Below are 22,436 nucleotides of genomic sequence, written 5' to 3'. Positions count from 1 at the left end.
ATATACACAATGGAGTACTACATGGCAATGAGAAAGAATGAAATATGGCTGTTTGTAGGTAAGTGGATGGACTTCGAGGGTGTCATGCTAAGCGAAATACGTCAGGCAGAGAAATACAGATACCATATGTTTGCACTCATAGGTCTAATAGGAGACCAGGAGAAACCTAATGGAGGACCAGGGGGAGGGGAAGAGGGAAAGAGAGTTGGGGAGAGAGAGGAACGCAAAACTTGAGAGATTATTGAATACTGAAAACGAACTGAGGGCTGAAGGGGGAGGCGGGAAAAGAGGTGGTGGTGATGGAGGAGGGCCCTTGTGGGGAAGAGCACTGGGTGTTGTATGGAAACTAATTTGACAATAAACTACTTAAAAAAATAAAATAAAATACTGTTAAAATTTTTAAAAAAACCTTAGCATGAAATCACTCTATTAACAATTTTTTCCATGTTTTTTTTTAATTTTGAGAGAGTGAGAGCATAGGAGCAAACCAAGAGGGGCAGAGAAAGAGGGAGAGAGAATCTCATGCAGGCTCTGTGCGTATCGATAGCACAGAGCTGGATGTGGGTTTCAATCTCATGAACTGTGACATCATCATCAGAGTTGAAGTTAAGAGTCAGATACTTAACTGATTGAGCCATCTAGGTGCTTCTCAGTTAACAAGTTTTAAAGTGCACATTACAGTACAATTCTATAGCCACTATGCTGTACAGAAATTGGTATAAAGTTTTAATATTCAAGATGGAGATCTATCATACACTTGAACATAACTTATAAGTTGATTGGATAGGACAGAGAGTAAATTTCAGTGTTTCGAAAAGTGATTGGGTAATGTCAGAATTAAGACTATGAAGTTTGACTTAAATGAGGAGTGATAAAGTAATGTATCGATGGGATCATAGAATCAGGAGAGTTCATAAAATTGAATCACTTTTTAATTTGCTTTCTGTGGTGAGTTTTTATGTGGTTGACTAAATGTAAAACAATTATTCTAAGTTGATTGCTCAGAGAGAGAAATGGAGAAATAATATAAGCCTCAGCTTTTAGTTAACCAAATGTAAAACAATCTCTACACTTGAAACTATATTTTCATTATGAAATAAACACTAACCAGTTTAAAAAGCATTAAATAAAATGCTGTAGAATACCTGCATGTTTAAATATTAATGTATGATCACTGAAACTTTGACACCGATTGGACACAAATTACATCATTTGAGTTCTAAAAGAAAAGATTTATTTTTTTAAAAACAATCTTTATTTATTTTTGAGAGAGAGAGAGAGAGACAGACAGACAGACAGACAGAGGGCAAATTGGGAAGGGGCAGAGAGTGAGAGTGAGACACAGAATCTGAAGCAGACCCCAGGCTCCGAGCTGAGCTATCAGCACAAAGCCTGATGCAAGGCTCGAACCCACAAACCATGAGATCATGACCTGAGATTCAGCTGGACACTTAACCAACTGAGCCACCCAGGTACTTGTAAAAGAAAATATTTAAAATAAAAGATTTATATTCCAGTGAATATGATGACTAGTTAATATTCAAATTATCTCAATTGTTCTAGTAAATTTTTGCCTGTTTTATTTTATTTGTTTTAGTAATGCAATTTTTGGCTAATTAAAGAAATCTGGACTCCAATCACAATTTACACACCTTGTATTTAGTTGTCCTGTTTTTAGACTTTTTTTTTAGTTCAAAGCATTTTTCTACATATGTTATGCCTTTTATGAAATTGCCATTTTTGAAGAGTTTAGGGTAATTATTGTTTGGAATGTGTCTGAATCTGATTCTCATGATTAGAGTCAGGTTAAACATTTTCAGTAAGAATACTACACAGGTGCTCTTGTGCACATCCAATTGCATCCCTCTAGGAGATAACACATGTAAGTTTTGTGCTAAATTTGGTCAATAGGTTAACATGATGTCTACCCTTTTTTTTTTTCATTTTAAAAGTGTACCTTTCCCTTTATAATTAATATATAATCTATCGGATGATATTTTGGTGCTGTGTGAATATTATCTTTAACACACTTTCACCAAGGACTTTCAGCATGCATTGATGATTCTTGTCTGAGCCACACTGGAGACTGCAATACAGTAATTTTCTAATTTTGTTTTCCTCCTACACTTATTAGCTGGTACCTTTTCTGAAGAAAAGACTCAATCCTCAGTACCTCCATATACTCATACATTTTTAAAAATTAACTTCAATTTTTTTCAGTTTCTTAATCCCCACATTGTCCCAACTTCCTTTATTTGGCCCTTCTTGCTGCCTTTTCCTTTTGATGTGTACTTCTCATTTCTTGGACACTACTTTGTTTTCTCACATAAGATGTTACGGGCTCACTCTGTATGTTCTGTCTCTGATCTGAAGTCAACCATTTCTCCAGGGAACACTGGTTCTTTTCATTGTGAACATAGGTATTTTAAACCAAGATCTTGGTACTAAAATGTTTATTTTCTCTGGGTGAAATTGCTTCTGGGCCCCTTTGGTTCACTGAGATAGGAATGTATATATATTTTAAAATCATATGTTGATGATGCCAACTCCACCTCAAATCCATACTTCAGGGCTTTTTACCTTCCCCATTCCATATTTATACATTGCTTTTTCCACAACAAGAACCCTGAATCTTAACACCACCAATATATTTACTAATTTGCTTTATCCTACAGTATACAAAAGGATAGTTTTAAGAATCACCAACATTCTACTAAGTAATGTTCATGATATTGTTGTTCATTTTCCTTTGACAAAATATCTCATTAAGGGTATACAGTACTCAGAGAAATGTGTTCAAGAGTTATTTAAAAGTTGTATGGTTGTGTTATTGTAATATAAAACTGAATTCATTTGTTTCTGTTTGAATTAAATTTTGTTTGTTTTTTTCATTATTATTGATATGATTTTATTTTTGAAACTATGAAATGTTGACAGGGCTCGAAACTTCTACAACTATAAAGAAGCTGTACTCAGAGAAGCCTTGTGTAACTTCCAATTCCTGTCACCACTCCTTTCCTTCTCCAGCTGACCCCAGATAAGGAACTACCTATATTCTTTTATCTATCCTTTCTATTTTGGGGGGAGGTTTCAAAATAAACAGCTATATATATTCCATGCACACCTTAAAAAAGGTTTTGCCTGTTCAACATCATTTTATATACTGGTATGTCAATGTCCCATAAGGGTTGACATCTGTTCAGGCATCAGCAGGGAGCATTTTTAGGGAGTCCTAGATGACTCATTCAAGTTAATATTCATCCAAACATTACCATGAAATGAACTGATAGAATCCAGGTGCAATATTTTATAGGTTCTAAGACAGTCTTTTAAAAAAAATATTACTATAATCAGTCTACATCTTACAACTGACATAACATAAATTGGCAGCTTTTCTTCTCTCTTAAAAAACAACTTCTAGGGGCACCTGGGTGGCTCAATTGGTTAGGCAGCCGACTTTGGCTCAGGTCATGGTCTCATGGTTCATGAGTTCGAGCCCCACATCAAGCTCTGTGCTGACAGCTCAGAGCCTGGAGCCTGCTTCGGATTCTGTGTCTCCCTCTCTCTGTCCTCCCCCACTCACACTGTGTCTCTCTGTCTCTCAAAAAAGAAATAAATGTTAAAAATTTTTTTTAAACAGAACAACCTCTAGTAACTTTAAAACAGGTTTAGAAATAAAAGGGTAATTAATTGAAAAGAATCAAAGTGGTATTCTAGGAAAATCATATGCATGCTTTCTTAGTGATCCTGGGCACACACGTAACTAATCATTAGTAGAAAATAATGTGGTTTTGTCAGTTTACAATGTCTTTGTCTACCCTAAGCTCTGTGGCAGTCTTGGTCCCTTCATTCTTTTGCCTCAGTGATCCATTCTTCAGTGTTCTCTTTAGTCTCAAGCTGGTCTCTGACAATTGGCTTTTGGGCTTTTGGGGGTCCTTCCCTTTGCTCTAGGGTCTAGTTATTTATAAAAAATAGGGTTGACTGGCTTTATCCCAAAAAATGTTCTCTGTCACAGCTACCACTGCATTATTTTCTGTCAGATACTGTGCTCTTTACCCATGTACACGGCCACCTGTACTCTAAGGACAGCAACAGTTTCCCTACATCATGAAGAGATTCCAGCCTCAGCTGTCCTCAGCTGTCCTGCAAGGTCAGTAGCGTCCCCCCCCCCCCCACCGGCCATATCTCCCTAGTTGAGCTGATTAACCATGACTGTTGCTAGACTGCATGATCCCCACACAGTGACTATGTGCCATGGTTGGCCTCACAGTGAACACTCATTATGGTCTAGGGTCCAGTCTGTCCAACATTATTAACAGTCTATGGTGATAGGAAGTGTCGTTGCCAGCTGGGTCAAAACCCTTGGACGAGTAAGTTATACTCATTATATGGTTTCCAAAAGGAAGAGAGAGTTTCTTGACAGGTTTCAACTAGAAAGACTTCATGCTAAGAAAAATCAGAATGCCTTTTAACTGCACTTTTATATTTCCTTTCGTTCCTGCTGAACGAAGATGAGAGCCAAGCAGCTGGAATAAAGCCCCTCAGAATTTGGAATTAACCTCTTTTCACCAATAATTTTTCTATGACAGATTTTTATAGTATGCTTTGTAATAGTTGTTTTTTTTATATCTGCTGTTGTTGTTTGAAGGTACTATCACAGCAATAGCCTAAAGTATATGGAATATGATTGGTGAGCTATTGGAAAACACTGAACAAACATGCTACTTATAGTTTTAAATATTAATTGAAAATTTTGACTTTCAAATTGTCAATCCTATTTAGTTTATAATTAACAGCAACTCAATGTCTAACTTGAATGCAAAAATTTTCTCAACTGACTTATCCATATTTAGGAGATTAGTTCTTATGTTGTTGGTTTCTTAACTGTTAAGGAGATAAAAACATTCTTTTGTATGTGAATTCCCTTTAGAGCCTGGCTCTTTCTCTCTGATGGTCATAGAAATACAAAATGAAGAAACGGTCCCTGTTGTCATGAAGTTCAATCAAATGGGCAAGTCCATGTATAAATACATATGGATAGCAGGTTAAAGGGGCAGAACAAAAAAGAGACAAAAATGAAGGGCAACTTCCAGAAGAGTGGAAAGGGGAAGCTTTCCTGCAGGGGGTGACAGGTGAGAAAGACTTAAGGGATGACTGGGTGGCTGAGTCCGTTAAGCATCTGACTCTTGATTCAGCTTATGTCATGATCATGGTTTGTGAGCTGGGCTCTCTGCTTACAACTCAGAGCCTGGAACCTGCTTTGGATTCTGTGTATCCCTCTCTCTCTGCCCCAGCCCCCACTTGACTCTGTCTCTTTCTGTCTCTCAATAATGAATAAATGTTAAAAAAAACAACAACAACAAGACAGACTTAAACATGAGTAGGAGTTGGCCAAGTAAAACTGGTAAGTTTATGGAAGAGAGGCTAAGAAAACATTTCAGGTAGAGGAGAGAGATGTAGAAATGACACAGGTAGAAAAAAGCCTTGTGTAAAGAAGATGCTGGAAAGTAAACTATAAGGCATGGAAGAGAAAGGAAAGAAACCAGAAATTCCTTCTTAAGGAGTCTGAACACAATTCTGTAAAGCAATAACCTTGACAATGTCTATTGATGTTTTATTATATGCCAGTTCCTTTCCAATTAGGAAGGTAACTGTTAACTTCTTGGGGGTGGCATAAAGGCAAAGTCAAGGCCACATGGAGGGAAGCTTATTAGAAGGTTGTTGTAAGGATTCAGACAAGTTCTGATCACTACAGAAATTAGGGCTGCCACATTTTAATATATTTTTATACTATAGCTTCTGATAGTTAAAACTGACCAATTCTTGAGTTGCTATACTTCAGTTCTGTTTTTTATTTCTTTTTATAGCAATATCTCTACTAAGCTGTTATTCACACTTGTATGCAAGAAAGTTAAATGCAAAACATGCAAAAACCAAAAGAAAATCCAACTGTGTGTATGAAAAGGATAGATTGGGTAAGTATAAGAGGAGGCAAAGTGTACAAATACAAACATAATTTTTATAACATGTTATAAAAGATATTTCCATAGCAATTATGCTAAGAATTGTGTCAGAAAGAAAACATAACTTAGGATGTGCAGAAGAATATACAGTCACTTTTAAGTAAATAATAGTAAAGGCAGAGATACAGGAATGATTGAAAATCAGTCTGGTTTGAGCTGAAGATGCAGTTTGGGTTGAACAGATGTTTTTCCCTGATTCCAAATGGTTGGGAAATGAAGAAGGTGAAAAAAACCACATTGTCCAAATTGAGAAGACAAGAACTGTAAGTCTCTGTTAGCAAGCAACAGAAAACCCAACTCTCTCTAGCTTAAAAACTAAAGGAAATTTATTAACTAATGCAATTGAAAAGTACAGACACAAAGACTTTAGGCATAATATGACTCTGACACTGTGATATTATGAGAGTTGTGGATGATTTTCTCCATTTTTTTCCTTCTAGGCCTCAAGCTCATTTTAGGCTGGTTTCCATTATGGTTTAGAAGCTCCCAGGACCACATGCTTTCTCATTTATTTCTGGGGTAAGGGAAAGAGCTTCTTGAGCAGTCACAGTCTTCAAGTCCTGAACTTCAATTCTATCAAGCTAATGACAGACATGTGCCTGCCCTTGAACCACTGGCTATAATCAGGGTTCATTTGGGATATCTGATGTAGATTGACTTGGGCTGGGCTCTGCACCCATAGTTCTGACAAGGAGATGTCTTTACTTAAGTTGGCTCACATCAGTTAGGGTCAACTGCTGGTATTCTTGGTCAGACTGCTCAGCCTAGGGGGTCAATGGGGACTGGAATCCAGCCCACTATCTGCTTTCCAAGCTGTGCACTCTGGCACTGGGCTATATTTCTTGGAAGAAGGACAATCTTTTTATAATTCTCATAAAAGCATAGTTCTGTGTACTAATAAATCTAAGTCTAACATCCATGACAATTTCCACTTTTCCAATTTACATAGAGAAGTGTCTGTGGATTAGCAGTAGCACCTGAAGTGAAGTAGCACCCTGAAGTTGAGGGATCAATCCCAATTATTTTTGTATTTTGTTTATTTGCTTCTTCAGATCCAGGTTCTACCCTGCCATATCTCCAAGAGTCTGACCTACATCAATAGATGCCTTTATCCTCTGACACCAGTTATGGAGCTCAAGGATGAGTTCAGTGTGGGTAGGCTGCATCTGTCTAGGTAGGCCAAACTTTTGTCAACAGCCTTTTCCACATGGGTCTCTCTGTCTCTGTCCTCTGTCACTAAGTTCTGGCAACTGCTTCTACCTCCTGCTACCTCTTGGCACTTCAGACCCAGGATAATATCAATCCTTCCTTCTGTTCCTGCTGTTCTTAACCCCTAAGGTACTTGTGTTTTCCTTAACTTGCCCTTACCTTCACAAATAGTACCTGGGCTAATCTTTCCTCAAAAGACCCAATTTGAGTGTATAATCTGTTTCTTGCTAAGATCCCATATAATATACTTTGCTATGAGGAAGTACCATGCTAAATTCTGGAATGAAGCCACAGTGCCCTCAATACCCTATAGACCCTTTGGTCATCTTATGGTTCCCTGGAAGGCTGAGCCGTTTGTCCAGGCACAAATCCAGGCACAACAGGGAAAATTTTATTTTGTAAGGATCTCCACCCAAAGTGCCAAAAGTCTGAAAGTTTAAGAAAACTTGAGAAAAACACTGTACTACCTCATCTTTTACTCTAAACTTGTAGATATATGGATCTTTTAAGTTGTACAGATTAGAATGCTGAACTGTTCCAGATCAGTTCTGATGGGAGGCTACAAACAGTATTTTATGAGGCCAAAATTAGAAAAAAGGAAATTAAACAGCTTAGAAATCTCAGGAGAGCTCTCATCCAACACTCTACCTTTTTCTAAGACCACTTTTATAGATGTCTTTGTTAATCAGAATTGGATACACCTAAATGAGAGAGTTTTTAGCGAGAGAAATGTCATAACTAAGAAAAAGAATGCAGTGTAAGTTTGTCTTGAAGTTTTTGTGATGCACAAATTTTCTAAGCCAAAATTTTAACCTGGTGAGAAATCAGTTCAGTGATGCCCTTAGCAGAAAAGAACCATAAATTAAACATAAGCAATGGTTCAGACTTTTCAAGGCCTTGCCTTAGAAGTAACTCCGACGTCCCAACCAAATTGGCATTTGGTTAAGCAATTTGGCACAGTTTCCTACTTTGAAACATTAAACTATAATTACAAGTCATTCTTATTTCATTCTAAATAAATGTCCCTAACATAGATGTAACTAGGGAAGGCTCTTCCTTCTCTTTAAAGGAAAAAAAATTCAGCAAATAAATAAGACCAAAGTAAAAAGAAAAAAAAACCCAGAAGTTGGTAAAGCTAGAAAATTGCATATATGGTGTGCTTTATAGTATGATGTTGTACAAAATTGAATATGCTAGTGCATCAGGAGAATTCAAATATTCCAAGCATATTCTGCAGACAATGCTCATCAGAGAAAAAATAATTAAAGTTCTTCTGAAAAATCAAAATAATCAACAGTGGTGATAATTTCACCTCCTTACAAGTATTTTCCTTGATTAAACAATCCTTTTGCTATTTTGCTCTTATATTTGCTCTAAATGGTTCAACCAAACCATTTATGGAGAAAATGGTGTTTTCATAGTTGGAAGTATAAACTGATATGAGGAATGGAGAGAGAAAGGGCAAAAATTTATTAATAGTAAAAAAATATATATCCTGCAAGTGAAGATGAAAAGAAAGAAAGAAACGGAAAGATAGGCCTGGCGGAGAGTGACTGTTCTGCCTCCTCACAACAATAGACCAAGAGCAAATCCCACTATAAATGCATCAGGCTAAAGGTTTATGGGCTGAATTATGTGAGTCTACCTAAAATCAGGATGATGAATTAGGACACTTCTTTGCTCCATTCAACTCTTATGATATTCATTCAGTGTCATTTCTTGTATAACCAAATGTCCTAATTTCTAATGTGGGAGAAGTAGAATAATAAAATGCATTTTCTGCTTTAGGACCACCTACAATATAGAAAGCTATTCATATATGGCTAAACAAAGGGAATTTTTCCTATTTTCTATCACCTATCTAATGTTCTTTTAAACACCTCACCCCCACTGTACTCCTCTGGGTGGCGAGAAAGAGGGAAGTATTGTCAGCTAATGGTTTCTCTGCTTCCTCTAGTTTATACAGTCTATTTAGATTTCAGATCTCTTTTTGAGGTAACTATTCCTATGAGTTCCAAGTTTGAGTCCTTATTATGGTGGCTTCTCTCTTTCTTTTCTTCCTTCCCAAGATGGTGTCTGTTTATCCTTATGATTTCCCTTGATGTTGGGAGAAGTCACTTGGTCTTATTTTGGTCGTTTGCTGGTTTCTGCCATGAGATGGCTGGTCCAGCCCTTGGGTCTACCCAGCTCAGGTGTGTTTGTCAGGTCATGTTTCTGAGCACGAGGCTGAAATCTGTTGCTGAAGTAAGTCAGCAGTGAGGGAATTCAGGATCCCCTTATGACTGAACACATACTCTTTCCAGTGTACATGCGTGGTTTTATGAAATTCCTAGAGGCTAGCATTGAGGCTGACAGAGTGGTATTACTAATCATAATTTTCTTGTAATATTTCCAATGAAAAGTCAAAATTTTTAAAACTTACATATTGTCTAGTAGGGGTTTGAAACTGTTGGTTTCTACTCTGCTTCCCACTCTTTATAGTTATTAACTCTTGAGCAATTAACAAAATATTTTCTCACTTAAAACCTGCCAAGTCATAACATAGGTATCCTATCACACAAATGAAGTGTACATTGTTTTATGAGTAGTGTTAATACAAGCAGAAAGGCATTAAAAAATCCTCTAAGAATTAATGAAATCGAACTATAATCTAGACTATCAGTTTGTTAAAACGTAAATTCCTTGATTAGTCTTAACATTATACTTCATTTGTGTTTGTGTTTTAATTTTGTATTATTCTTTAAACATCAATATAGAACAATTCAAATAAATTTTACTCTTGATTGCTCTAGACAAAACCCAGTTGTTTTCTCCCAACTCTTATTGCCTGTTATTATATAATCACATAGAATATCTATACATATATGCATACATAGTTACAGTAATATATTATACTTTTGAGCCCCCATTTCTCTTAATATTTGGCTTTATTTTTTATACTGCTAAAGTTATATGTATGAGTTTAATGATATACTATTTCATCAGTAAGATATTCTCCTATGAGATATTTAGGTCATTTCTTAGTTTTTCATGATTATACATAACATTACAATGACCATTTTTATAAACATGATAAGAGATTATTCCCCTCTTGACTTATTTCTTAGAACTTAGGTTCCCAGGAATTGCTCAGTAAGCTACAGAGAATGCAAGCTGGCTAGTTTTGATTTGTATCCCTAGGCTGTTCTTCAGGACTGCATCTACACCAATGCCTACAGGATCCTGCTTTCCCAAGGTGGACTCTGTTAGTAATAGTTAAAGTTTCATGAGCATAAAAGAAGTTTCATGGGCAATTTTTTCTTCTAGCATGACTAGGTTTTCTCTTATCAGAAGTCTTCCTTTTCAATTCTAAGTAAGACTTAAAATCTGTTTCTTCTGCCGCTAGTAGAATTCTTTTTTTTCTTTCTCTTTTTACTTTAAGCATTTTTATTTTCAAAGACAACAAAGAAGATTAAAGTACTTTCCATGCCAAAGTTTTTTTTTAATGTGCACTATATCTGAAAATAATAAGCAAAACTTACCGAGCAATTACTCTGTTCTAAGCACTTTATGTAGTAACTCATTGAACCTTCATAACTACTCCACATTATTCCCACTCTACAGATCAGATCACAAATACTGAACAGTTAAATAATTTGTTGTCTGTCACATGCCTAGTAAGTGGTAGAGCAGAAACAGCACCTCAGTAAGTTCGATTTCAGAGTAAACACACTAAATCACTGTGCTGTTCTGAAAATGACAGCAGAAATAATGTCTACAAAGTAGCAGTTCCACAGAAGACATCTTTTTTCCTTAGGAATTTAGATTTAAATTGAGAATTGGCCAGAAAAAAAAATAGTCCTTTTTAAATAAAGCTTTCCTCTTATTTATCCTACATCCTTCCCTGATACATACATACAAGGACAGAATAGGGAGGAATATATAAAAGACAAAAAAGACATTAATCTTTCTTACCTCCATACTTTTCACTCAATAAAAAGTACCAAATAAAATATCAAAACAAATTTTCTGTCAATAATTTGTGAGCCAAACTCTAATCATATTCTTTAGTGGAGCCTAAAATCAACATGTGATATGTACAAAAATAATTTATTTTGCTGTATCCTTTTCCTGAAGTCCAAAAAGTTGTTTACAAATACTAGACCCAAGAAAGTTGCAAATTATCTATTTCTTGAAATTACAGTTCATTTTGTTCATTAATTACATGTTCTTTATGGTTGTTACTTAAAATATAGTTGATCTCAAAGAGTAAAGCACTTTTGTAGATTAACATCTGATTCTGTTTTACCGTAACATCTGACCAATTTTCTTTTGTGTGTAAAATATTAAGTATTCTTGTTCTACAAAGATAGGTACAAAACACAAAGAAAACAACATGAAACAGTTTAAAGAGGAAAATCATCCACCAAAAAAATGATACTTTGCATTTTTAACTTTTAAAATGCATTTACTTGTTTATGTTATGTTCAGCTCAGCTCAATACTGGAAGCTACTTTATTTTTTTTAAGGTTATTTATATTGAGAGAGGTGGGGGAAGGGACAGAAAGACAGAATCCCAAGCAGGCTCTGCACTGTCAGCAGTGCAAATCTGACACAGGGCTTGAACTCATGATCTGTAAGCTCATGACTCAAGCTGAAATCAAGAGTCAGATGCTTAACTGACTGAGCCACCCACGCACCCACAGAAGGTACTTCTAGACAGATATTGGTCTAGCTCATTCATTTTACAGATGAATAAACTGAGGCACAAAAAGTCAAGTTAGGAACTTTAAATAAATCAATCTTTTCCGTGTTCTATCTCTAGGTCAATCCAGTTAGAAAGACAAACTAATAGCTAATGAGCATTTTTTAGCATCTACCCTGACACACCTAATGATTGCAACATAAGATATATAAAAACATGTCTCAGGAAAATTTTAGGTCTAACACAGATATTCTGTTGTATAGTTGCTGCCTTGGGCTTCCCAAATCTGCAATTTGGCAGCTGTAGTCAATCTGCTGAAGAATCATATCTCTGGCATCTCGTTTTCTCATTCAGGTGGCAAAATGATACTCTACTTATATGAATCTACTCATTTAGTTTGCTAGTATCTAATTAGAGAAGAAATGAACTGTTCTTTCTCTTACATCAGAAGTGAACTGACCAGCTCATGGATCCTTCAACCAGGTAAGCTCTCAGTACTGCGTGGCTGGCCTTTCTTAACTGAGTCAGCATGTGTCTGTAGGAGCTGACTTTCACTGGGGCCTTTCAGGAATTAGGTTGTTTGAAAAGATGGTCTCAAGATCAATGGAGAAAAATGCTGGGGGTTCTAGCTGCTAGTGGAGTTACTGGCAAGCTATGCCTAATGAGACATGGGTTGTTGTGGTTATTGTTTTGTTTTGTTATTGCTTTAAATTTTTGCTTCCTTTCCAGCCCAATTTGGCTAAATTTTTGTAGACCCAGCCTCAATATCTCTTATGAAGGCTCTATTGTAATATTCTGGCAAAGTTATGTTTTATGCTTAACTTTCTTTGTGCTTAAATGGTTGGACCAGTAAACCATTTAACTAAGGATCATTTTTATCATGATTCTATTATATTTGTTAGAGCGTGGCTTCTTGCTTAACATAATGACTTGACACTTTGGTCTAGACAGTGGAGGCGAGGGTGAGTGTGAAATAGGCATTATAGCTGAATGGTTTTGAAAGAGGAAAAGTGACTTGCTTGTGAAAATGACACATTATACTTGATATAGGTATTGACGAGAATAAACATCTAATTGAATTTATTCTAGCTCTTTGGCTCTTTATTCTTTAATATAGCTGAATGGGTACTCATATTCATATCATATATTTTCTGGCACTAATTTTTTGTGTTTGTACATTTTCTTCTTGTGTAATAGATATAAAGAGCAGGACTTTTAAATTGTGTCCTATGTATTTTCACAAGACAGATTTTTAAGCCATCTTGAGCCAATGAAGGATTTCTGCTTCCTTAGACTTATAGATTCTGTAATGTGTGCCTAAATGATCAGAAGTTGATCATACAGAATAACTTCATTTGCATGTGATTTGATTAATGATGTCAACATGACATGTCTAAACCGTAGAGCTTAAATATTTTTTATTTTGTTCTTATAGAGGCTACATGTTAAGTTTGAAAACATCCAGTATTATCGTATCTTATATTTAAAAAGAATAATGCTTTCAAATATGTCTATGATGGTAGTAGAAGAAAAAGATCCTTATCAGATAGAGATGAATATTAAAGTATTTACAAGAGAAAAAAAAAAAGATTTACTATCTGGGATTTTCAATTAGATACTTAAGTAAAAAAAAATTATGGGGAGATGAAAAAGAATTGGCAAAATGTTGATAAGTGTTGAAGGCTGGTGGTGAATGTATACACTTATTTTATTATATTGGTTTTCTGTTGTTTTTGATGTTTGAAGTTTTCCTAAATGAATCATATATTTTCACTGTTAATTGAAGATAACCTATCATCTTATCTGTCTCATGCCTTTAAAACTTGAATTTATTTCCCAAATGCTTCCCTGGATTTGAAGTAAGAAGTAGAAACATACACCTTGAAGTCAGACTCTACTTTGAATCTTCATTCCACTACTCCTGACTGTAAAACCTTAAGAGAATTAGCTTAACCTCCCTCTCAAAGTCTTCATCTGTAGAATGGGGATAATATTTTTATCACCTGGGTGTAGAATGTAAATGAGATTGGTATCTAATGTTAAATGCTATAGATTCTTAATATTAAGTAAGTGATAATTCTTAAAGGTTATTTTTAATTTTTTTATGTTTTAATGCTTATTTATTTTTGAGAGAGAGAGAGAGAAAGAGGGAAAGAAGGGGGAGGGAAACAGCAAGCAAGGGAGAGGCAGAGAGAGAATATCAAGTAGGCTCTGTGCTGTCAGCATTAATTCCTACATGGGTCTGATCCCACAAACTGTGAGATCATGACCTGAACCAAAATCACGAGTCAGACTCACCCGGCTGAGCCACCCAGGTGCCCCAGATGATAATTTTTAATAACAGATTATGAATGGATGTTAGTAATACCAGTAGTAGTAATTGTTGTGGTTGTGAATATTATCTTGGAGTTAGTTGTATGAACCTAAGGTCCACTGAGAAGGGCTTACTTCAAGGTAATTTATATTAGCAAGCTCTTACCTGATGTGTTTTATTTTCCTTCATAACCTTTCAGCTCACCAGTGCAGTGGATTGCCTCAATACCCTATGGAGATATCGGTGGAGAAATATGCATCCATCTGTTCAATGCTACCTGCTTTCTGAACCCCCTCTGAACTCCTCCAGGAAGCATTAGAATTTCCCATTGTATTCTCTTAGTCCTTTGCTTATTTATGAAAGTACTTGCCCAATATTAGTGTAAGTATTTAATTTAGGGATCTGACTCCTAGAGTTCAGCACCTTGTCTGTATTTCCACAGTTTTAATTCTCCTCCCACCTTGCTCCCAGTGCTATCCCTGACATGTATTAGCTATTTAAAACATACAAAAGATTTTTTTCTTGAATAAATAAATGACTCTTCTTATTTATTGAGAGTTTCTCTTATTTGTTCACAACTCTATTAGGCCTAAATGAAGATCAAAGTCCATAGCTATACCTTATGTTCCATTTATATTACTCAATATGTGTGTTTTATGATGGTCTGTGGGTGATTCTTCTTACATTTCTGGGAAAACTATGTTGCTATTATTCCATTTTTATAGACAACAAACCTGAACAATTGAAAAACATACCATTCAATTTTCTACTACCTATGTTAAAAAAAACATTTAGGGGCAAAATACATGAGTCTAAGAGGTCAAAAATGTTAATACCATGAATAGGCCAATTTATCCTGTAGGATAAGTCTTGTGAAAAATTACATGCAGTCAGATACTAAGAAAAAATATATCAAAATAAATCAGTCAAAGTTTTCTATCACTGTCCTTCCTGATAATTTGGTCCATTTCTCTAGCTGTAGCATTTTTTGAAAACATACTCAGTCTCCTGTTATTAAGAATAACCACCTTTCTGGCCAGACTCTTAATAAATTATAGGGCTAGACACATCAAGGTAGCTCCAATCCTTGTTAAATGGAATTGAAAACACCAGAGCCCAAGATTGGTGGGAAGTTTACTGAATAGTAACCTAGTAACACCAGTCAAGCAATTGCACTCTAGTCACCTTTTATTTTCTTTGTCAAACATTCTGTGATGCTATCTTATGAGTCATTTTATACTTACTGAAGGAGTGTACCTGCATCTACAACATTATAAGGATTCTAAGAAGGATATCACAGGTTAGTTGAATCTTTACTTAAAAACTATGAGTAGATGTAATAAAATTGGGGCCAATAAATAAAATTGCTTCTGCTGATCATTAGAAGTAAATAATGCAAGCAATTTGCCTGTTTAAAAAGGCTGTTTCTTCCTGTAGTTCTATTTGCCCACTAGAAGTTTGGTTGTATTTTATTATGAGTAATTGTTTTTCAACAATATTAGACACCAAAGCCTAAGATAGAAATAGTCATCTTCAAATTCTCCAAATATATAAAATGACCCTGTGGGAAATATACCAAACCATTTCTAACTGACAGGAGTATTACTTGAAGGCGTATATACTTGAAGAGGAGAAAAAAAATGTGAATTTGTGAAGTACCTTTATCTCTTCATTCATACCTTCCTCACATATTTTTAAAGTACTTACTATGTGGCAGGAAATGTGGAGTACTGTAGGAACACATAAGAGCACAGAAAAGGTGTTGATTCTGCTCTCCTGAGGGTGAGAATTTAGAAGGGAAGATAGCAAACAAACTAGCAGGAAGTAAGATTATATAAACAACATAGGCATAAAAGGAAAAGTCCAAAGAATGATGAAAAGGAAGAAAATGATTTGAGGAAAGTTTCTGGAAGTAACTATTGAGTAAAGTATTAGTTAATAGATAGTAGATGGAGGGATTGAGGGAAAGATGAATCTAACAAAGAAATGACTAAGGCCGAGGCACTGAGAAGGTGGCACTACTTTTGAATTATTTAAGATATAATTTAGAAGGTGTTGAGTACCAGAAGGGAGGCAAGACAGCAGGAAATGAGATGGAGAGGTTGGCAGAGGCCACACTATTTAAGGCCTTTCTAGTAAGCACAGAAGATTATAATGTGAGAAACTCTTTCCTAGAAATAGAAAATTTGTATAAATCTACCCTATACAAAAATCTACTTGGTGTGTAATTATATGCATTAATGCACATAAAAAACAGTAGCATTCATCTTACCTACATCTCTCTTGCTGTCCATCTGGGGAATTCTGGAGCCTAAGGAAATCCCTATGCACAGCAAGAATTTGGGCTAGTCACAAAGGGGATTTCACTCTACACATTTTACAAACGTGGTCTACTTACCTGCATATTCACACTGATCTATTCAGTTAACAGCTGCTAACTGTTTTTGTCTATGTGAAAGAGGGCCTGGGAAGATAGAAGGAATGAAACTAAGCAAGAGAGGTAAGGGAGTTGACCCTGAGATTGATAATCTATTCCTATCAGTCATTTCACATGCATTTGTTTATTTAGTTTACTTAGAAGTTCCTTGCGGGTGTTAGGAGGTGCATTTTAAAGATAAGAAAACTGACATTTAAGTGTAAAAGACTTGTCTGTGTAAATAGTGCCACCAGGATTCTAACCCAGGTCTGATGGACTCCAAACCCATTTCCCTTTCCATTATTACATTGTGGACCCTGCCCCTGAGTTGTCTCTCTCTTTCTTAATCAGATATATCACTGAGTTCAATGATCACTGTTTCTCTGGACAATACTTTCATGTCAACAATTAACCTTGTCAGAGTTGGGACAAATGGAGAAATGGGAGAAGTCACAGGGGTCTTGCTTGGGGGCACAAAAAAATATGGCATCGGAAGGGAGCCAGGTAGAACAGGGGTGAGAGGATTAGGAAAGGTTGACCTTACATCAGACTTTTTCTGTGGTAGATAATGTCTTATAAATTAAATATATTTGTTAGGTAGGACTAACCCATAGATAAATAGGCATAGGCTTATTCTACATTGTGCACAGCACATTATATTCTTTCCTGCACATCCTGTTCCCTTAGGGATGTGTCTGTTAAGTCACTTGAAATCACAAAGAAGAGGGTTGAGAAGCAAGGGAAAGGATCCATCAAAACTTAGTAAGCACAAGAAAGAGGCAAGCCCACAATATATCAGCTCTTTAATCAACAACTGTTGATAAGCAGAGATTAGAGGAAGGTGCAGTGAAGGGAGGGCAGAAGGAAGAGAGGTCAGAAATCCTCTGCTCTCATTCCTCTCTCCTTTCCATGCCTGCAGCATAAGACTTCAGTGCTAGATGCAGGGAGACATTGTAAATCTTGGAACCACTTCCTAGAAGTGTTTCTGAGTTGGGGACAGAAAGTTGGGCAGAAAAACCCCAAATATATTTTTTGGGGTTTGATATCGAGGGTGTCACACCCTCATGGATGCCCCTGGGAACAGTTGGTAAGCATCTGTATATTTAGAAGTATTTTTCTGTTTGACTTGGTTTTTAAGAAATCAGTCTTTGACAGAATACATTTCAATTTCTTTCTTTTGTATAATGAATAATTGCTTGGCGAGACCTGTACTCTGCAAATATCTACAGTCCATAGAACCCTTCCTTCTACTTCTCTGATAGAGTGAAATAGCCACAGTGACGCATGTTGTTTATCTAGTTTCCACAAAAAGACTACAAGATAGCCGGTGAGGCCTACAGAGCTTAGTAAACAGACGTCACAGAGCCTTGCTCTGTTGCCTCCTCTTTACTTTCTGATGGTGCTGCAAATGACTCCTTGCCACTAACCACAGGAGTCACATCTCTCGGTTCTACTTGGGAATTTTCTACTGTCTCTGTAGCCAACAAACTTGGAGAGATTTTTGTTTTCAGTGTTGCATCTGAATGTCTGTTGTCATTTTCATTCCTTGATTCTGAATCATCTATACAAATTCTCCACCCTCTTTGAAGAAAAATGTGTGGTGCTGCTTTCCTCTGATGGTGATGTCAGAGAGAACTAAATTTAACTAGGCACAATTATCCATTTTGGCCACAGCTGTTGGCCAAACACTCAAGAATCTGATGGCCAAAATTGTCTCAGGATGCCAACATTGCCTCTGTGGATGGCAAGCCTTACTTTGCATTTAAAAATTCCCCTGAAGCAAAAAGAACTGTTTGTTCATCCAGTTATGAAAGTGCATGTGCTATGTTACATGTCCCAAAACCAGTGAGTTTTCAAATGTAGTTCAGAGAACTCTAGGCATTTCTAGGGGGAAGCTATACAAGAAAACTAGTACTTGAAAAATTGTCCCTTCACGCCCTAGTAGGGTTTAAGCTTAATAGCAATAAAATATTAAGATAAAGTGATTTTCAAAGCTGCTTGAAAATCACCAGAGCCTCTTTCTTAGATAATTTTTCTAGTTATCTCTTGTTCAAAGTTCATTTTCATATCTTAAATGAATTTGTGGTGTTATTCAAGGCAGTGCAATTATTATTGAAGAAATCTGTGAAATATCTGTGCCATACAAGTAAAGATGCAGTACTGAACCTGATTGCTTGGCTTTCAGTCTAAATTCAATTATTATAAACACAAAAAGAAGAGTGTAATGTGCCTGAAGAAAAAAGAAATGCTGTTGGTGATTTTCATCTTCAATGATGAAGGTGATTTAATACATTATCTGTGTTTATCGATTCCAAACAGAAATGTATGAAATGTATGAAAACCTTTTATCCACAGAGATGTTCACTGGATTGTTATTTACAATACAAAAGTTGAAAATTTGTCCAAATGTTTATCAGTAATGTAACATTTCAATAAGTTATGGTATATCTTACATGTTAGCTATTACAGCAATTTAACAGGATGCTCTCACAGAATTTGTATTTTACATGGGAGGAATGCTACATGTTAGGGCGCGATAGACAAGAGTAGATTTAAAAATACATGCAGAATAAGACCTCACTGAATACATAAATCTCTATGTTGCAAAAGTACTGAACATAAATTCAAAAAATTTTAATTGTATTTTTTCCATTCATTCAACTTTTTTTCCTATTATGAAGGTATAATATAAAGGAGACTTTATAGGTGCACCTGGGTGGCTCAGTTGGTATCAACCAACTCTTGACTTTGGCTCAGGTCATAATTTTGAGGTCCGTGGGATGGAGCCCCATGTTGGGCCCTGTGTTCATGGCATGGTGCATGTTTAGGATTCTCTCTCTCCCTCTCCCTCTTCCTCTCCCCCACTCATGTACGTGCACTCTCTCTTTCTCTCAAATAAATTTTATTTTTTTCAAATAAATAAATTTAAAAAAGAAGACTTTATATTGAAAATAGGATAATTTTTGAAGGTATTAAAATAAAAAATTTCCAAGCCCTCTGCTTTTTCTTTTGTTTCACCAGCCATTCACCAAATTATAAAGTAAAACTACTTCATTAAAGATAAAAATCCCAGCTTTAGTTCTGATATGGCAAGGATGTTGAGAAAAAGGAACCTTCTTGCACTGGTTGTGGGAATGCAAATGAGTGCAGCCACTGTGGAAAACAGTATGGAGTTTCCTCAAAAACTTAAAAATAGAACTATCCTATGATCCAGTAATTGCACTACTGGATATTTACCTCTAATACAAAAACATTAATTCAAAGGGATATATGCACCCCTATGTTTATTGAAACATTATCTACAACTGCCAAACTTTGGAAGCAGCTCAACTGTCTACTGATAGAGGGATGGATAAAGAAGAGGTAGTATATACATATACAACAGAATATTATCCAGCCATAAAAAAGAAGGAAATCTTGTTATTTGCAACAACATAGATAGAGCTAGAGAGTATAATGCTAAGCTAAATAAGTCAGAGAAAGACAAATACCACATGATCATACTCATATGTGGAATTTAAGAAACAAAACAAACTAGCAAAAGAAAGAGAGAAGGAGAGAGAAACCAAAAAACAGACTCTTAACTATAGAGAACAAATGGATAGTTACCAGAGGGGCAGTGTGTGTTGGGGGGGAGGAGATAGGTGAAATAGGTGATGGGGATTAAAAAGAACACCTATTACGATGGAGAAAAAAAAACATAAAATGAGGAGAATATTGCCTGAAAAATAAAATTCCATTAAATATGGCAATTTCCATCAGGAAGAATTTTCTTTTATGATAACTTTAATTTTATCCATAATACTCGGCATTTCCATTTACAGGGTTCTATATTTGTTAACATTTATGAAACATTCCTCTCTAGGCATTTGGCAAGTCTAAAGGTTTTCTTTGGTTTGCAATCAAGAGATAAAGATTAAACTTTTAGCCAGCATAAATAACTCTGTCTTTAGGAAGTTCACTGAGGGCTCAAACAAGTCTTCCTCACACAGCAAATTCTCCCTGTGTTGACTAGATTTCAATTTCCCGGGATGTACTTTGGGTGGCTGGCTCCTACCCACTCTGAGTCTCAAGGAACAGTCACCCAATCATGTCTACATCAACTCTTCCTGGGGAGTGATTTTATGGTTTCCAAAGGTTGCATGAATTAAGAGTCTGGCTGAAGCTTTTATGTGGAAAATGGTGATATAATTTGAAAGGTCATATTTTTTCTAACTAGTTGTCTCACATAAAATGTGTTTTTATGAGCTCTTTGATAAAGGCCTTGTGACCCAGCTGCTTTAGAACCAGGCCTGGGAGGGGCACCTTGGTAGCTCAGTTAGTTAAGTGTCTGACTTCGGCTCAGGTCATGATCTTATAGTTTATGGGTTTGAGTCTCACATCAGACTGTGACAGCTCAGAGCCTGGAGCCTGCTTTGGATTCTGCGTCTCCCTCTCTCTCTGCCCCTCCCTGCTCATGCTCTGTCTCTGTCTCTCTTAAAAATAAATGAACATTAAAAAAAAAAAAAAAAAAAAAAAGAACCAGGCCTGAGAACTAAAGAACCAAGACTTTCAAGATGCTATTGAGTCACTGGGTGGGTTTGAGCAAATTTAACTATGATCATTTCAATTGCCGTTTCTAAAAATTAGTCCATTATTAATCTGTAACTGTATCTATTACTATAGATAGAAAAAGTGTTATATCAATGCTTTGTAATGGCTATAATCTAGATATATATTTAACCTAAACCTTTTCTGCTATATATAGGATATATTTTATAAGAACAATTGCTTTGTCTCAAAAATCTTTTATATCACGTAAGTAACCAGTAAGGATCACAGTGCTTTTGTATTTTGGGGCAACTGGGTGGTTTATTAGGTTAAGCGTCTGACTTTGGCTCAGGTCATGATCTCACAGTTGTGAGTTCGAGCCCTGGGTCAGGCTCTGTGCTGACAGCTCGGAGCTGGGGCCTGATTCAAATTCTGTGTCTCCCTCTCTGTGTGCCCCTCCCCTGCTTGCACTTTGTCTCTCTCTCTTTCTCTCTCTCTCTCTCTCTCTCTCTTTCAAAAATAAATAAACATTAAAAAAAACAATGCTTTTGTATTTTAATTTGGTGTCTTAATCTATCTCTAATTTTTATTACTAAATTAGGACACTGAAGCTGTTCACATAGTTGGAAAAACATGGTGTGTTGTTTTAGTCTCTGAGTGAAATGCTAACAGAAAGATAAACACTTAAAATGTACTGAACTTTCCGACTCAAATGGGGAACATTTAGAATACATATTGTGCCAGAATTAATGTGTGGTAATCAAGGTTTTTATCATTCAACATGCTGTATTCCTGTATAACATTAGCTTGGCAAATAATGAGGGCAACCAGTTAATCATTAGCTAACATACAGCTTTTGACTATAGACCTGTACTTAAAAACAGGGAAATTTATAAAAGGAAGGAATGTTGAGAGAGAAAGAAAAAGTTTTGTAAAAATACCATGTTGAACAATTTTTCTGCTACCCTTTGGTACTTAGTAAATCTCAACACTCAATTTTATCACTCTTCAAAATTATTTTCAAGGTAAATACCTGCTCCTAGAAAGCATTTTCTTACATTTTCCCAAGCAGTAGATGAGCTTAAACTGAAATATTGGCACCAATATTAGCCAACTTTTTCAGAAAAAGGATTCCTTAGTATATGTCTTAATATTTTTGTCCTTAAGAAAAAAGACACTTCATAATATCATTGGGGGGGGGGGAATTTGTATATCTATAACATGTCAATGTATACATAAACTTGACTTAATAAAATATAT

At 35.9% G+C, this 22,436-nt stretch overlaps 2 long non-coding RNA genes across 2 annotated transcripts in view; one reads left to right on the top strand and one right to left on the bottom strand.

Annotated features, from left to right (window-relative positions):
• Positions 1-22,436, bottom strand: part of LOC115296245 — a 115,025-nt gene that overhangs the window by 12,776 nt on the left and 79,813 nt on the right. The window lies entirely within an intron of this gene.
• On the top strand, positions 5,916-14,732 carry LOC115296246. Its single transcript, XR_003910804.1, has 5 exons — positions 5,916-5,975; positions 6,464-6,542; positions 7,076-7,197; positions 12,271-12,399; positions 14,430-14,732. It is a non-coding gene; the product is annotated as an uncharacterized LOC115296246 (long non-coding RNA).

The sequence above is a fragment of the Suricata suricatta genome, chromosome 7 (genome assembly GCF_006229205.1).
Source record: "Suricata suricatta isolate VVHF042 chromosome 7, meerkat_22Aug2017_6uvM2_HiC, whole genome shotgun sequence".
Taxonomy (NCBI): domain Eukaryota; kingdom Metazoa; phylum Chordata; class Mammalia; order Carnivora; family Herpestidae; genus Suricata; species Suricata suricatta.
This window is presented reverse-complemented; position numbering and strand designations above follow the sequence as displayed.